Here is a 16757-nt window from a genome sequence, read left to right on the forward strand (position 1 = left end):
AGCTTAACACACCATCTTAATAGGGGATGGGGAGGGGCATAGGGGCACTTCTGGGAGAACAAATGAACTTCTACGAAAAGTACATGGGCCCTCAGGAGAATAGATGGGAGATATGATAGTTTTATGACAACGTCTATTTACGTGACTTCTTATCTAGGTGCTGACCTGTGCTGACTTCTTGAGTCATAAGTCGGTCTCCCCTATTGGGAAACTCCTGGGGAGGGAATTTAGGACGGTGGGATTCTTTGGGGAGACTATACTTTTAGGGAGATAAAGGAAGTTCAGAAAAAAGCTTCTTCCAGAAGCAGTTAATTCTCAAATGTCTTCAGCTCAAAATAATCCTTATGACACTGTGGTGAAGGGCAGGAGAATGTGCTACCTTAAATATGCTGTTCTGGTATATTGGTTATTTTGAGCTGTAGGTACTTGAAAACCAGCAAAGGCAGGGAGAGGTTTTCTCTGAACTCCCCTTATCTACCTAAAGACAGATCCTCCAGAAAGAACTCAATTGTCCTAAATCCCCGTCCAGGGAATTTCATCAACCATCCCAGGAGAGGAAACTAGACGTTAACAACACACCCAGACAAACTTTGTCGCAGATTATCATACCTCCCATTTACTCTTCCGGGGGCCCATTCATCTTCCCTAAAAATTTACTCTCCTCTAAGAGGCCTACATCCCCTCTCCCCTTTCCCTAGTAAGGTGGTATTTAATCCTGAATACCAAGCCATCTTGGGGGGCCTGGGTACCGTCCATGTACACACGAGGCATACATGTTCATAAACTTCTGTTTCTCTCTGGTTAATCTGTCTTTTATTACAAGGGTCTTAGCCAAGAACTCAGAAGGGTAAAGAGACAAATTTTCTTTCTTCTCTAATGGTGGCATCTCCTGGACCTTTCATCATCAAGCTGAGACTGGCACTGGGCCTGGAGTGGGAGGAAGGGGGATGGGTGGCCCAGAGGAAGGAGAGGACATCCCCGTGGCCCTCCAGGAGCCCCCGCTCCAGTGGGGAAGGTGCTGTCTCCACGTTGAGGAAGTTCCTGGCCAGACCCAGGAGTCACAAGTCAACCTCTCAGAGGAGATGCGGGTGGGAGGACGCAATAAAGGCAAAGAATATTATGTATAATGAACAAGGCAGCAACAGCCACCGTGGCTTGAGCATCTACTATATGTCAGAGACATTAAATGCATGACGTGAATTTTTCGTTTGATTTTCACAACAACACTGTTTTTCAGGTAAGGAAATGAGGCTCTGAGAGGTTGAGTAATGTGCCCAAGGTCACACAGTAAGTAAGGGAGAGGCAGGGACTTGAAACCCAAGCATCCTTAGTCCCTCTCACTGGAGGAGAAAATCTTGAGATGCCTGTCTTGCTCCTCCTCCTATAAAAACAGCCCTTTAGGGGCTTCCCTGGTGGCGCAGTGGTTGAGAGTCCACCTGCTGATGCAGAGGACATGGGATCGTGCCCCAGTCCGGGAGGATCCCATATGCCGCAGAGCGGCTGGGCCCGTGAGCCATGGCCGCTGAGCCTGCGCGTCCGGAGCCTGTGCTCCGCAACGGGAGAGGCCACAACAGTGAGAGGCCCGCGTACCGCAAAAAAAAAAAAACCTGCTCTTTGGGTAAACTGAAGGTGTGAAGAGCATCGTGAGGAGTGTTGCAAATCAGTGCTAGGATTCTCCACATCGTCTCAGATTTAATTAGTCATAAAATTAGCTTCCTCAAGAAACCCAAGCTCCTCCCCCCACCCTCCGCTGCACACACACATACTTTTCCCACAATCAGCATCTCTGCGCATACGAAGAACTTTGCTGGAATTTCTAGGAATGGGAAGCCCCAGATCAGGACTCACCCTGATGCACTGCAGATGGTTGGGGGACCCTAGGATACCCCCAAGTGAGGCCCTGAAACACCTGCTCGAAGAGCTGCCGTCCCAGAGGCATTTCTTGGACTTGGCGACGGTTCTCAAGCTGGGCCCTGAGCATGAGTCAGGGAGGGAATGGGGGTAGGGGGTGTGATGGGTTACTGACAGTATTTCACAAAGCCCAAGCAAAAGCTTCAAAGTCTCTGAGACGAGGCTGTACTGCTACCTAAAGCCCCCGTTTCTTCATTTTCAGCTGGACTCGTATCATCTGTGTAACTCTCTCGCTCATCTCATACTCACCAGAAGCTTGGAGAGGAGGCTAGACTGACTTCTGAGTAATCAAACTTTGATTATTAGAAAAGAATCCAATTTGCCTTCTAGAGGCATCCTTGGTGGAAGAAAGGAACCACACTCATCACAGGAACCCACGGATCCCGGGCGGAGGGCAGTGCCTCTCGTGTCCGCCTCCTTCCTTCCTCCCTGTCTGCCTCCCACTGTCTCCACAGTGAACAGAACCAGCACCCAGGCGTCCTTGACCAGGGTCCAAGGCACCTCGATCGACCTCGAGAGAAAAGCTGTCCCGCTCTTCCCGGTGCAATGCCGGCACAGCGCTCTGACGGAGTCCACATGCAAATAAGAACACTTTTTTGTTTTGCATGTCTGGGTGCAGAAAACCCTCAGCATCTGGCCTCAGGAGCTGGGTGTCTGAGAAACAAAGATGTTCTCTGGGCTCTGGGATTGGGCGTTCTGGTGGTGGGTGGTCCTGCATCTCAGATAGTTGACATCAGGGAGGCTTCTGGGAGGCAGGAACGAGAAGACAGGAGGCCCCCGCCGGGCAGCTCTGCCACACACTCAGCCTGGCTCAGCTGCCAGAGGGTCCCGTGCTTGGTGCCCAGCTCCTCCGGGGCAGAGTAACAGGGAGAGTCTGGGAGGTGGCCTGGAGAAGGACAGAGCTATTCTACCAGCGAGAGCCCAGCAGGCCAGGCCCGGGAGGATGCTGAGGGAGGGGATGGGCTTCCTGCCCTGGCCAGCTCACTCTGTCTGGTCTGGCAGCTGGACTTTGGGGATGAAAATAACGTATTTAGAGAACCAAATGGTTAGGACTGAGGAAGGTTAGGACTGAGCTCAGCCTGGTTGGCTGGCTGTGTGGAGAGGTAGGGTGGCATTTAATCACGTCTAAGGGTACACAGAGGCTCAGCTTTCCAACAGTGAAGCCAGGCTTATTCCCTGTGAATAAGGGAAGGGGGTTTAAACTGCAACGTGATACATTTAAGTTAAACACAGGGGTAGCCTTTCTGCAGGGGCCATTTAACACAGTGCAGATACTCCTCTGTAGTCTCACCCCCAAGCCAGGCTCACTTCTCATCCTGCCTCAGGCTAGAGTGCTCACCACCTTGGCCACTGATTCTCTAAATCCTACCCATCTGGAGGCTAAGTGTATGTACCCCTTCCTCCAAGAAGCTCTTGACAACAGGCACTGTTGGTTGCCTGTCATATTAGTTTAGATTAGGTTCTCTGAGAGCCTCACCAACAATAAAATAAAGATGGTTGAAACCAACTAGAAATGTATTTTCCCCTCTCTCTCATTCAAGAAGTCAGTAGGTGGTGGTCTAGGGCTGACAGAGCACTCCATGGTGCCCGGGGCTCAGGGTCCTTTTAGTTCTGGAATCTACCATCTTGAAGGTAGAGCCTATAGTGTTTTTCATGTTCAAGGCAAAAGGCCGGAGGGAGAGGACATTAAGGGAAGAGTACGTGCCAGCTGTCCTTTAAAGAAGGCTCTGGAAGCTGCCCTCAACTCCTTTGTTCACCTCTTATTGACCAAAACTTAGTCACCTGGCCTCTCCTAGCTGCAAGGGAGGCTGGGAAGTACATTCTGGATAGCCATGTGCCCAGTCAAAATCAGGGCTCTGTCACTTCAGAAGAAGGGGAAGAGGGATATTGGGGACAACAATTCTAGCAGAGATATAATTTGTCTGGATGTGGTTCCTTCTCCTACAGGACTCAGGAAGGATGCCAGCTCTAGAGCCCCTTGGCTCTCCCATCTGAAGTACATCACCCCACTCCTCTTTCCAGATCTCTTATATCCAGACTCAGACCCTTCTCGTCATCCCTGCAGCCACCACCCTGCTCCAAACCCCCAGCAACTCTCTACTGCAAACACATGAAAAGATGCTCAACGTCATTAGTCATCCAGGAAAAATAATTAAAATCACGAGATACTACTATACACACACTCAAATGGCTAAAACTAAAGACTGATAACACCAAGTGTTGACAAGTGAACTCTCATACATTGCTGGTGGGAATGCAAAATACACAGCCACTTTGGAAACTAGAAACATTACGCATCTACTTATCAACTCTATGTATCAATACTAACTTCTCCCCCTGCTTCTACCCTTAGGATAGTCCAGACTATTCTTAATACAGAGTAATCCCTTTAGAACCAACATGTGATCACATTTCTCCCCTGCGCCTAACCTTTCACTGGTGTCCCTTGAAGAGCAAAACGGCTGCTAAGACCCCCAGGTGATTTGCCCCTCCTCCTCACCTCTGTGACCTACCACCTCCCACGCTCCTCCCCCAGCAAACTTCCAGCCTCACTGGAACCGAACAGAGAACTGAAATGGAGGCTCAGAGAGGCTTACCTATACTGCTGCCTAGAGTAACTCCTTTTAAAAAGGGCCCTTCCCGTCTCACAACCCCTGGCCAAGAAAGTGCCCACTTTCTAAACTTGCTGTTTCTCAGAAATTCCACACCTGCCCTTGGCTCAGATCCTTCCATTCCTCCGTTCCCTTTTCCCAGAACATCTTCCCCAGGTATCTTCAGGGCTTGCTCCCTCACCTCCCTTTGACCTTGACTCAAGCATCCCCTTTAAAATTACAACCCTTCCTTACCCTGCCCACTGCTTGATCTGCCCCCTAGCCCCCCACAATGACGCTCGCTGCCTTCTAACTGACTCTATAGTTTACTTATATCTCTCTTCCGTCCAGGATGCAGGAATTTTTATCTGTCCATTTACTGCTATTTCCCTGGGGCCTGACACATGGAGCGCACTGGAGGCCCAGACATTTGTTTTTCTTGTATTTCTTCTTGTGTGTTCGCTCCCCCTTCTTCCCCAGGCCTGTGAGTTCCTCGAGGGCAGGGACCTTGTCTTGGCTTCCCTGGGCATCAAGATAGGCTTGAAGCATGCCGTGGGTACCCAGGAAGTGCTCGATTCAGGTTTTGTGGGAAGGTACGGCACGCCTTGTGATAGACGGACCGTCGCTCTTCGCTCTGCGCCTTGGATACTTGAGCTGAGAAAGCCCCTGGATGCAGGACAGTGACATCAGTCATTTCAGAAGAAGAGGTTATTAAATGAAAGAGAAATTGAAAAGGAAAAGTCAATTGGGATCGAGAGACCACTGCTCTGTGACATCCATTTCTCCCTTAGCCGAAGTGGTTTTTGATTGGACTGGCCTCTCTCCGAGCTGGGGCAGAAGCTAATCAAAGGCCGTTTTTCTTTCTTTGCAAGGAGCAGTGCTCATCAGAATAGTGAGAGCTGGGCCTTCAGGCTCTGCATTTATATAAAAGTGGCCTTGGTGATGAATGTGCACCAATTATCCTTACCAGAGTCCTTTTCAGGAAGGACGAGCTCAAGATTAGTGGTTAATGCGAATCCTGAATCCCAGGAACCCACCCTGAAGCCTGAGGAAATCATCCCAATACATCATTCTGATACTGTGCTATTTCCAGCTCAAGGTTGTCCGCAAATGGGGCCTGCGCTTTCAAAATGGGAAGAAAATTAGAGAGTGGGCTCTTTTTGGAAGGGGTGGTGATACTGTTTTTAAAAGCTTTTAACCCGATGAGGGAGCACAGTGGGATAGAAAGAAAAAAATCTCATGTTCCAGTGCAGAATCCTGCCCCTTATGGGCTGTGTGACCCACGCAAGCCACGTGGCTTCTGTGAATCTCAATTTCCTTGTCTCTAAATGGTGGCAATGATGTCTGCCTACCTTCTGGGACAATGGTGTCAATCAAATTAGACTGGAGACTTCCCTGGTGGCACAGTGGTTTAGAATCCACCTGCCAATGCAGGGGACACGGGTTCGAGCCCTGGTCCGGGAAGATCTCACATGCCACAGAGCAGCTAAGCCCGTGTGCCACAACTACCGAGCCTGCACTCTAGAGCCTGCGAGCCACAACTACTGAATCCCGCGTGCCTAGAGCCCGTGCCCTGCAACAAGAGAAGCCGCCGCAATGAGAAGCCCGCGCACCGCAACGAAGAGTAGCCCCTGCTCGCCGCAACTAGAGAAAGCCCAGGCGTGGCAATCAAGACCCAATGCAACCAAAAAAAAAAAAAAAAAATTAGATTGTACCTGGGAAAGTACACAGAGAAAGTAGCGTCCTCTACAAATGTGGGGTATAGTATTATTTAGCAAAGCATATGTTGCGTCACTCCACACTCCAGGAGTCCCAGCCTGGTTGGGGAGAGGTCTCAGGACACAGAAAGGACAGTGTGAGCCCAAGTGTGAACTGGGGTCACCCTGCCCAGGCTCTCTCTGCATTCTTGGGGGAGGGGCAGAGTTTACAATCGCGAGGCAGTGGCGGAGGTAGGTTAGCCTCTTACAGTCCTGGAGGCTGAAAGTCCAAGATGATCCTTTTAGGGCTAAAATGAAGGTGTCAGCAGGTTTGCTTCCTTCCAGAGGCTCAAGGGGAGAATCTGTTTCCTGGCATCTTCCAGCTTCTGGAAGCTACTTGTACTCCTTGGCTCATGACCCCTTCCTTGCATTACTCTGACCTCTTGGTTCTGTCATCACATCTCTTCCACCTCTTCCATCATCATATCCCCCTCTGCCTTCCTCTTACACGCACACTTGTGATTGTATTCAGGGCATACTCAGATAATCCAGGATAATCTCCCCATCTCAAAATCTTTAAATCACACCTGCAAAGTCCCTCTGCCACTTAACGTCATACATTCACAGATTTCAGGAATGAGGACATCTTTGGATATCTTTGGGGGCCATTTATCAGCTGACCACAGATCCCCTTCCTAGAAACAACCCATTTCCGGCCCTTCAAAATCTCAACAACTAGTTTAGGGGTCAGTGTATGTACAGACTCCACTTTGCAGTTGTGGGGCTGGGAGATGCTAGGCAGCTTATTTGAATGGGCTGAACTATCAAACTGGAGGGAAAGCTTCCCTCCAAACCCTGACAACTGGTTGGGAGGAATGGGTTGAGGCATGGCCCAAAGGAGGGTGTATCCCAGCTGCTGATGCAGGTGCCGGGAGGTAACTTGCAAGGTCAGAGGTCACACCTCCTCCTGAAGTGTCTTCCCTACTCTCACCACTCACCCCTGCTCTATGGAGGACCCGTTTTGCTGTGTGACCTTGGACAAGTCACTAAACCTCACGAGTCTGTTGCCACTTCTGAAAAATGGAGCCTGGACCACATCACCTCTCAAGAGCCCTTTTAGCTCCAGGGCTTTAGGATCACCACACATGGTCCAGTCCTGGGATTATGGCAAATGAGGAGAGGACCCTGCCACAGTGTGACAGACCCTGATCTCAAGAGCAGAAGCCACCAGTCTGGCTTGGGCTGGCTCTGATTTCAGAGCTGGAAGCAGACATCAGCCTTAGAAGTCGCAGGAATCAGGAAACCCAGACTCTAGACTCGGGTCCACTCCTGTTTTGTGATCTTGTGAAAGTTGCTTTTAACATCCTAGAGTGTCATTTTTTCCCCCAAGCATAAAATAGAAATAAAGAATATTTTTCCCACCTATCCCCTAGAAGACACTTCTAGGGGATAGGAAGTTGGAAAAAGCAAGCGTATCATGGTGTCAAAGACAAAAACTGGACCTGTAAGGAGATTAGCTTATCCAGGATATTGCAATAAGTTAGCGCTCCCCAGATGCGAAGATCAGAGTGTCTCAGTGGTTTGCCTTAGACTTTGATAGGGAGGCGTTACAAGTGAGGTGATTACAAGTTGTAACTATGAGTTAAAGGTGGGGTGATTTACAGTTAGATTTGTGTTTGTAATCAGTAGAAGTATCAATTAGCTGAACAGGTAATGCTCTTCTGTGTCTAGCTAGTTTCAGGGGGACAAACAGTTTTAATCTTAGCTGATTATTCTGAGTTAAAGAGCTTGGAAGTTGGTGAGGGGCAAAAGGGAAAAGGTCTGTCTGTGTTGGACCTTTACCAGGGCTCTAAGGTAAGGGTAGAGTCCTTTGTGGGGCATTCAAGGCCCTTTACCATCTGGTCATGCTCTGTATTTCTAGGCTCACCTCCCCCCTCCTCTTCCCCACATACACACACATATCCAGAGTCCCAACCCCAAACAATGACCATTCCCCACATCAGATGTGTCTTCTGTTCCTTTCTTTGCCTGGAATAATGACTCATTCTTTAAGACTCAGTTCAAGTGACCTCAGCTCTGAGAAGCCAGGCTGAGTTTGGGGATCCCTCCTCTGTGCTCCCAGGCAACTTGTTCTGTGCACCCACTAGACCACATTAAAGGATGTTTCTTGTCTATTGGTCTCCCCAGCCAGAGGCGAGCTCCTAGAAGGTGGGGCTGGATCTCACTGTGATTCCTGCAACCTCCGTCAAGACTGATTTCCCACAGGTGTTCTTGACAGGGACCGGGTAAAGAGACGAAGTAGGTGATTAAATAGTTAATCCCACTAAGGGACTGTAAGTAGAGAAAAAAGTATGGGAGTCCCCTGGAAGTTAACGATCACTCCAGAAAGCAGGCTTGCTTAGCAACAAAACCGCCAATAGAAGCATGAGACATGCCCCAAAACAAAACAATGGTGGAATGAGACCCACATCCTGCCCAACGAGGTCAGTAAGTTAATGATTCCTAGGACATGCTTCTCTGCATGCACTAAAAACAAAAATATAAGGAAAAGATAACATTATACTGAAACCTGAGATGATTTACCATATTTTAATATATGTTACCACCTTTTTGTTCATTTCCATAGTACCATGACAGGGCCATATAGGGTCAAAAACTCCCCCTCCCGATGTGTAGGAGGAGTTAATGATGGAAGAGTAAAAGAACGAGGAAGAAGGTGGTCTTCTCCCCCTCCCCACGTTCCTCTGATTATGAAGCTGTAGCCCACTAAGTTCTCAGGGTGGCACTCCCCTGCCTGCCCACTTGTATCTCTCAAAAGCATCCTGTACTAATTGCCTGTGGCTTTGCCTCTCGCTGAATACTTTCTGTGCTGAGACAAAAGAACCTGAGCTTTATTAAGTGCTGAGATGAGTGCTGCAGTTTCCGACCAGGTGAGCGGTTTTAATTAAAAAGACAGTGGGTTTGGGTCCCATCCCCTGGGTTCAAGTCCCAGTCTGAGATGTGGCTGGGCTTGAGTTTCATCTGAGGAGAAGGGTGGTTTCATTCTCGGTGGAAAGAAGCAATGAAAGGAGGGAGGGAAGGAGGCACACAGACCTGAAGAACCTTCTGCCACACTGATGACATCATGTGCCTCCACGTGCAGTGTCGCCTCATGCTTAAAAGCCAGGTAGACACCCCTTAGCCTGGCACTGAAACAGCTCCAGAAGGTAACCTCCACCCTCCCCTCCCCCTCCTCACCACCACAAACTGGCACCTTGGGCCACATTGCTCTTTCGCAGCCCTGAACACAAAGTGCTTGCCCACCGCTTTGCCTTTACTCCACAGTTCCCCACCTGCCCCCCCCCCCACATTGCCGTGTACGCAGGCTCCACCCACCTGCAACCTCCGGGATCAGCTGGCTTCTGCTCACCTTGACATCAGTCTCAGCACCGAAGGAATCCTCAGTCTGGCATCCAATGTAACTGAAAGACAGTATAAATCTTTACTACAGTCATCTGATAAGATACCAAAGGCAGATTATAATAATACCAGAGAGGACGGCTTGATGACACCGTCCACCGTGGCTCAGCCCTGCTCCTTCACGCTCTCAACCAGCTTACTTCCTGCCCTTTCCAATATAAACCACATCCAGCCACTCTTCAAGTGTCCACTTCTTCTTTATTCCAATTTATACCATAAAAGCCCAGACACCTAGGTAGGAGGTGGAGCTAAGTCTGTCTTCCCTTAGGTACCATTTCCCCACCCTCTGGGAGGTCTGTCTCCTGTCCTCCAGTGCCCTGCTCCCCAGGAGAGGTACTCCACCCTGGCTGCACGCTGGGACCCCGCCGGGTTCTACTCCAGGGTCCCTAGTGATTTGTCTGGGGTCTAGGCTGCTGATCTAGGCTGGGGTCTAGGCTGCACAGCCGATGCTGGAGAGGGTCCCTATTCTCCCTGTCATCTTGTGAGGACGTCTTTTGCTGCCGAGTGTCTGTCTGTCTGTCCTTCCTCACTAGACTGCACGTACTTCCAGGCAGGTTTGATTTTCATTTACCTTTGAAACTCTTGGGGAGGAAGACAGTTTCCTCTACCCTTAGAAGTTCTGGCTAGTCTAAGAATTAACTTGATACGAGACAGATTAACAGGAGAAAAATCAAACAAAAGTTTAATAACACGCATACATGGGAGAGACCCAGGAAAACTAAGTAACTTGCTGAAAACCTCTCCTCAAATACCATCTTCAGCTAAAGACAAAAGAGGATGTTGGGGGTAGCGATTTGAAACCTCAAAGGGGAGGAAGGCAACTGACATAAAGAGGAAAAGCAAGTGTTTGGTAAACAAATGTTTGCTGGGCCCTGCAGAGACAACAGGACACAGAGAGGAATTCTAACAGACAGATTTGCTGGGTTCCTGCCTGTCTACACACCTCGTTCATACCCTAGTCATCCATGGGGACAGCTCCCTTCCTGCAACAGGTGCATTCTTTAGGCAGTTAGGGGGAAGGTCGAAGGTTCTTCCTGGGTTTTTTGGGCCTTGAAGTAATCAGCCTAAATCGATCCTCATGCCAAAGAGAAACATTTTGGGGTGACAAATTTTGTTCCCCTACAAACACCATCCCCACCCCCAAAGCCCAGCACCTGGTTTGGACTTACAGACCTTTGGTGCCGGAAGAGAACTTAGGGGTGACCAAAGGCAAAGCTCTCATTTTGCAGGGCTCAACTGAGGCATAGAAAAGTTCGGCGATGCGCTAGTGGTCACACAGGTGTCCTGGCTCCTGGAGCCCCAGGATTCATTCAGAGCCTCCTTCCCTAACCAACCCCCAAGCACCACATCCAGGCAGACCCCCTGGGGCACCGCAGCCTGCAGAAGTCCAGTAGCCAGCGGATGGAGGAGATCCCTGCCCCATAGCCTGTGAAGACCACTTCTAGGCTAGGCTTGCAGGTTCTTCGATTTTTTCCATAGCTCGTAGAAGCCACAGCAGTGCCCCAGGAGTCACAAAGGGCCCTTTTTTCCAAGATCTATGTTCTCCACCAGCAGTGCCAGCCACAGACATCGCTCTTAGCATGGGTGCTAGGGACCCAGGGGCCCAGAGGGAAAGGAAGGGACCCAGGTGGTCTCGCCTGGACCAGCTGCTGGCCCCCCTACCTGAGGTGGCAGCTTAGTGAGGAGATGCTGCTGGGAGAGGGGAAGTCTGGGCCTCCCAACCAGGAGGGGGCCCCTGAGAGGGCTGCACGATCCAGGCCCTTGAGGGCAGAGGTATCATAAGTGGCGGGGGGATGGGGGGGACGCTATGAGGCTGGAGCCCAGATAGGCGGTGGCCAGGAAACCTTTTAGGGTGACCAAATAACCGTCATCTAGATTCTTAAGGCTGTCAACAAATCACTACAAACACAGCTTAAAACAACAGAAATATACCTCACAGTTCTGAAAGCTGGAAGTCCAAACTCAAGGTGATGGTTGGGCCATGATCCCTCTGAATTCTCTAGGGGAGGAAGGCTCTAGAAGGGCTCTCTGGACTGCATCCCTAACGGGATGTTGATTGTGAGCAGTAAGCCACAATGTCAGGACAGATCTGCAGAGATTTTGATATAAAGATCCCAGTAGCCCCGATCCAGGTAAAGACCCCGCCCCCAGCATCCCTCTATAAATAAGATATGCATAGAGTAACCCAAACCCCAAGATTGTTGTGCAAATAGTCATGAACACTTGCTCTTCTGCTGCCCTACATCTGACCCAACCCTCTTAGGACTGAGGACCCCCCTCTGTAACTCTTTATGGGAGCGTCTGGCTTTCCACTGGAGAAGTTGCGAACGCCACCCACTTCCACCTCCAGGGTAGTCGGGGTGCAGGCTCTGCCCCGGGGTTCACTCATCAGGCATCCAGGGCAGAAGGGGGCGCTCATCCTGCAGTGACTTGAAAGGGCAGCACAGAGGTCACTCCCAGTGGGCCCACGACACTGTCTGAGCTGGGCAACAGGGGTGACAATTTGTGCTAACAGGTCACCTCAGCCTCTGGTGGCCTGTGTCCAGCCTGGGTGACATCTAGTGTCTGAGGCCATGGGGGCCTCACCTCCTCTTTCCTGGTTCCCACCTGACTTCTGAGCTGCATACTTCAAATTGAAGGCAATTCTGTGAGCTCCCACCCAAAATATTCACTAGATTCTTTTTCTGCTTAAATCCGCTGTTACTAAGAATTTGGCTGAATCACACATTAACTGAGAAAGCATATGAGAAAGCACTTTGTAAAGTGTAAAGTACCAGGAAGATGTTAGCTGTCAGTATTCAAGGCCTCCAGGCAGAAAGTCCTCCCAGACACCCACCCCTCACCTGGCCATAGCAACTCCCACACGACACTCCTCTGCCCTTGGGGTCTGCGGGGCCAGAGACCCCAGATCCGCCTGTCTGTGGTCCACACTGCCCCGGCAGGCCAGGTAATTCAAAAATGGAAGATGTTCCCTGAACTTTATCCTTCTTTCCAGAGAGCCAAGGACGTAAGATTGGAAAGAAATATACGAGCAGGAGGGGTGAAATGGGGTTCGCTCTATTTCACAGCCACTGTTATTAGTAATAGGATGTGATTGCTGTTGGAGCAGCTCGCTGTGAGCCCTGGAACACATGTGCCCATCTCATCCTCAAAACTGGGAAAGAAGGAGCGACAGGGATTAAGGTACCCACTGTCCCAGAGAGGGTGAATGATTCGCCAAAGTCACACAGAGCAGCACTGGAGCCGGGACCAGGCCTGCCGTCTCCAGTCCACCCTGGGTCCATGGACCTCGACACGGACTGTGGCTGGAGGCGAAGCTTCAGCTCACGGCACATTTCCACCTGCAGAGCACTTGCCGTCTTAAAATAAACCAGCCAGGCCCTCGGGAGGGCCTGCGAGTCCAGAAGGTTTGTGATAGAGGGAGGGGGAGCCTGGCAACTCCTAGCGCTTTACCCTAGAGATTTATTCTCACCCGTGTAGGACACGCAGCACATGCAAAGTTATTCACAGCAGCTGTTTGTAGCAGCAGGAAACATAGGCAACAGCCCCTGTGTCCATCAGTAGGGCACTGGGTAGTGCCCTGCGGTATTTCCACACAGTGGCTACTTCTGCCACTTAGAAAAAAATATGACTCTGTATGACTGCTATGGAGAGATCCCCAGAATGTACTGCAAGGTGAAAAGAGCAAGTTACAAAAGTGGGTGTAGTAGCTACCACTTATGCAGTAAAGGGAAAAAGAAAATCTCTATTTATGCATCTCTGGAGAATACATGAGACTGAAATATCAGTGGTTTCTGGAGAGGTGAACCGGGTGGTTGGGAGACAGGAGTGGGAGGGAGAATCTTCACAGAATATCCTTTTGTTCCTTTGGAAGCTAAAACTAGGAGAACGCATTACCTATTAAAAAAAAAGTGCACGTGATAGTTTTTTGTTGTTGCATGTGTTTTTTTAAAAAGGAAAAGAACTAAAAGGATGGATTTCAGAGGGACAGTTTTCAGCCATCAGTTTCCATATCAGAGGGGGATATTTGGGGAACTGGAGGACAGGGCAGGTGTGCCTCTCCCGTGTGCACAGCTGAACAGGCATGGCTGCTGCCCTGTGCTGAGCAGGGTCACCAGGAAGACACCTTCTCGGAAAGCATTTCCCTGGGGGAATCACTACACCTGTTATGTCACCAAGAGGGCTACATCCTCTTTGGTTTAGGTGTTGCCTTGTCCCAAGCTCCATTTTCAAAATATACACCCCTTCGCTGTGGGATCAAGGGGCATCCAACACACTGTTCTAACAGTAGTTTATCAAACTTTTTCACCTGGACAGGAGGAGCCCAGGTGACCTGACAGTTTCTGCAGTGGGTTGAACAGTGGTTCCCCCCAAAAGATATGCCCACCTGGAGCCTCAGATCTTCTGAGGTGATCGTATTTCAAAAGAGGGTCTCTGCAGATGTAATTAAGGTAAAAATAGAAAGATGTGGTCATCCTGGATTAGGATGGGCCCTAAACCCAATGGTGTCCTTATAAGAGACAGAGAGAGGACACAGAGAGACAGAGGGGGAAAGCCACATGAGGAGAGTGATGAATCTACAAGCCAAGAAATGTCATGGCTTGCGGGAGCCACTGGAACCTAGAGGCAGGCATGGAAGCCTCTGGAAGGGACCAACCCTAGCCACACCTTCATTTTGGACTTCTGACCTCCAGAACGGTGAGGAAGTAAATTTCTGTTGTTGTAAGCCACCCAATTTGTGGTATTTTGTTACGGCAGCCCTTGGAAATGAAGACAGCCTTAGAGCTTTGCTGAGGACGACGAGGGGGCTCAGGGCACCAAGGGTCCCTCAAGGACTTTGCAAATTAAGGGCTGGCCCTGCTGCTGTGTGACCCTGGGAAAGGAGAACAGGGTGGCCTGTTTGAAGACAAACGTCCAGGGAAGGCTGGGCCCCCTTCTGGTCTGGGGCACCTCTTTCCCAGTTCCCTGGGGCAGAAGCATTCCTTGCAGTGGGCGTTTTTCTCTAATGGGGAAGGTGTGCCTGCCTGTCGCTAGGAAACAGGGAGCCGGGCCTGTGGGCTCCCAGCCTGGAGCGCAGGCAGATGGTGACAAGATTAAATAGTGCCTTTCATTTCAACATAGGAAATGTTTTCAATTCTCCTCTCTTCATGTCTCTAAAAAAAGGCAAGTGGCGGAAACGTCCCGCTGGAAATTTATTAACAAAAGCCCAGGCAGCCCAAAAAAAGCAGACTATTTTTCCCCCACATGTCTCTCCAACCAGCCTGCAGGCACCCTGTGAGGTTTCTGCCCTATCACCACGACCTGCCAGCCACCGCGCTGAGCCTCATTCAATCCCCCCAGTCACTGGAGGAGATAGGTTCTATTGCTATCCCATTTAACAGATGAGAAGACTGAGGCCCACGGAATGAAAGTAACCAGGTGGTAATTTGTGAGGCTGGATACTTAATACACAATAGCTCTATCTTTCGTTATATGCCCCTTAGTGATGATGTTTGTGAAAGTACTTGGAAATGGCAATACAAATCTAGAAACTCATTATTACCAATACAACGAGGATCAGTAACTACAGGGCTGTGTGTACAATAAGCACAGCAAAGAGGAAACAGCTTTGTTTTCTCCACAAATTGCTTTGGGGGCAAGGAACTAAGTGGACCAGGAGAGATTAGACACAGAGGTTAGGACACTGCAGGTCAGAGTCCGCTGGCTGGGTCAGCGTCTCCTCTGATCTGACCACTTTGGGTATAGCTTCCAGCTCCAGAAGACCCAGTCTCTCACGTTGCTCAGCCACTAGCAGTGGCTACTCCCCTGGCACAGGCGCCTCACTACTGTGTGCTTGTAGTGCGGCAGAGGAAAAGGGGAAGATTGCAGGTTCCCCAGGACCCATGGAGTCAAGGGCTCAGACTACAGATGGGTAACTGGGAGAACAGTGGGGCACAAAGAGAGGAGAAGAGAGATGTGTTGGGTTTTAGATCCATCAGGCTGGAAAGGATAGAGGGATGGCTTGCTGGACAGACATGGCCCCAAATAGTCCCTATTCTTTTCCCAACCTTACCTCCCTCTGACCTAAAATAAACACTGCTCACCATGCAAATTGTTCCTACAATCGTAATCCCCTCAGTGTCTACAACCTCTCTCCTACCAAAGTAGTTTCATATCCATCATATCACATGATGCTCATCTCAGCCCTGGCAGATGGGTGGAGCAAGTGCTAACACACACCCCCAGCCCCATTGTGTACAAGGAGAAATTGAGGTCCAGACCCATCTCCTTACCTCATCCTCCATTTCCTGGGCTTTCTGGGTAGCGTTGATTCTTTCTTTGTAATAATACTTAAAATTCTGCCTCCTTTTTTTTCCCTAATGCCAATAACTTAATTCAGGTTCTCACCGGGCCAAGGCTGTGTCTGCTTTAGTCTCTCCCCAGACCAAGCTGTCCTACATGCTGACCTTCAGCGATGCTTCCTAAAGCTCTGGGTCAGCACAGTCAGTCATCACAGCACTCCACAGTGTTCCCTATTTCCAACCATCCAAAGGCTCTTTAACTCAATGTCACCCAGCTACTTTGTCTTATTACCTCTACTTCACTACACACACACTCTGCTCCAGCCAGAGCACTCTCTAACAATGATGCCCATTCCCTGCCTCAGTGCCTTTGCTCGTGCTGTGCTCCCACCTGGCCTGCCTTCCCTCCACTCATGGAGGGCTCTCCAGTGGCTAGTCATTCTTCAGGATACAGAGTGAATCAACCTCTTTCATCAAACCAAACCTAATTATCACAGAGATTGTTCCCTTCTCTGAATTCACACTTATATGCAGGGGACCACACTTCAGCACTTGGTAGCTGGCCTCTCCAATGGCCCCCAGTGATCCTCAACTCCTGTGCAGTCTTCTCCTTCCATGAGTAGAGCTGACCTGTGTAGCCAATAGGATGTGGCAGAAATGACAGTGTTCTGGCTTGTGCTCTCTTAGATCACCTACTCTGGAGGAATTCAACCGCCATGTCAAGGTCAGGAGGATGCTTAAGCAGCCCTGTGAAAAGGTTCATGTGGTGATGAGCTGAGGTTACTAGGCGACAACCAGTACTAATGGCAGGCATGTGA

General features: G+C 49.9%; 1 pseudogene across 1 annotated transcript in view; it reads left to right on the forward strand.

Moving 5' to 3' along the window:
* The window catches only part of LOC307196039 (archaemetzincin-2-like), a 58852-nt pseudogene that overhangs the window by 19774 nt on the left and 22321 nt on the right, over window positions 1–16757 (forward strand). The window contains exon 5 of the transcript in view: window positions 4983–5095. The product of the transcript in view is annotated as an archaemetzincin-2-like (transcript). The remainder of the gene's footprint in view (window positions 1–4982; window positions 5096–16757) is intronic.

This window comes from Stenella coeruleoalba, assembly GCF_951394435.1.
Source record: "Stenella coeruleoalba genome assembly, chromosome: 13".
Lineage (NCBI taxonomy): Eukaryota > Metazoa > Chordata > Mammalia > Artiodactyla > Delphinidae > Stenella > Stenella coeruleoalba.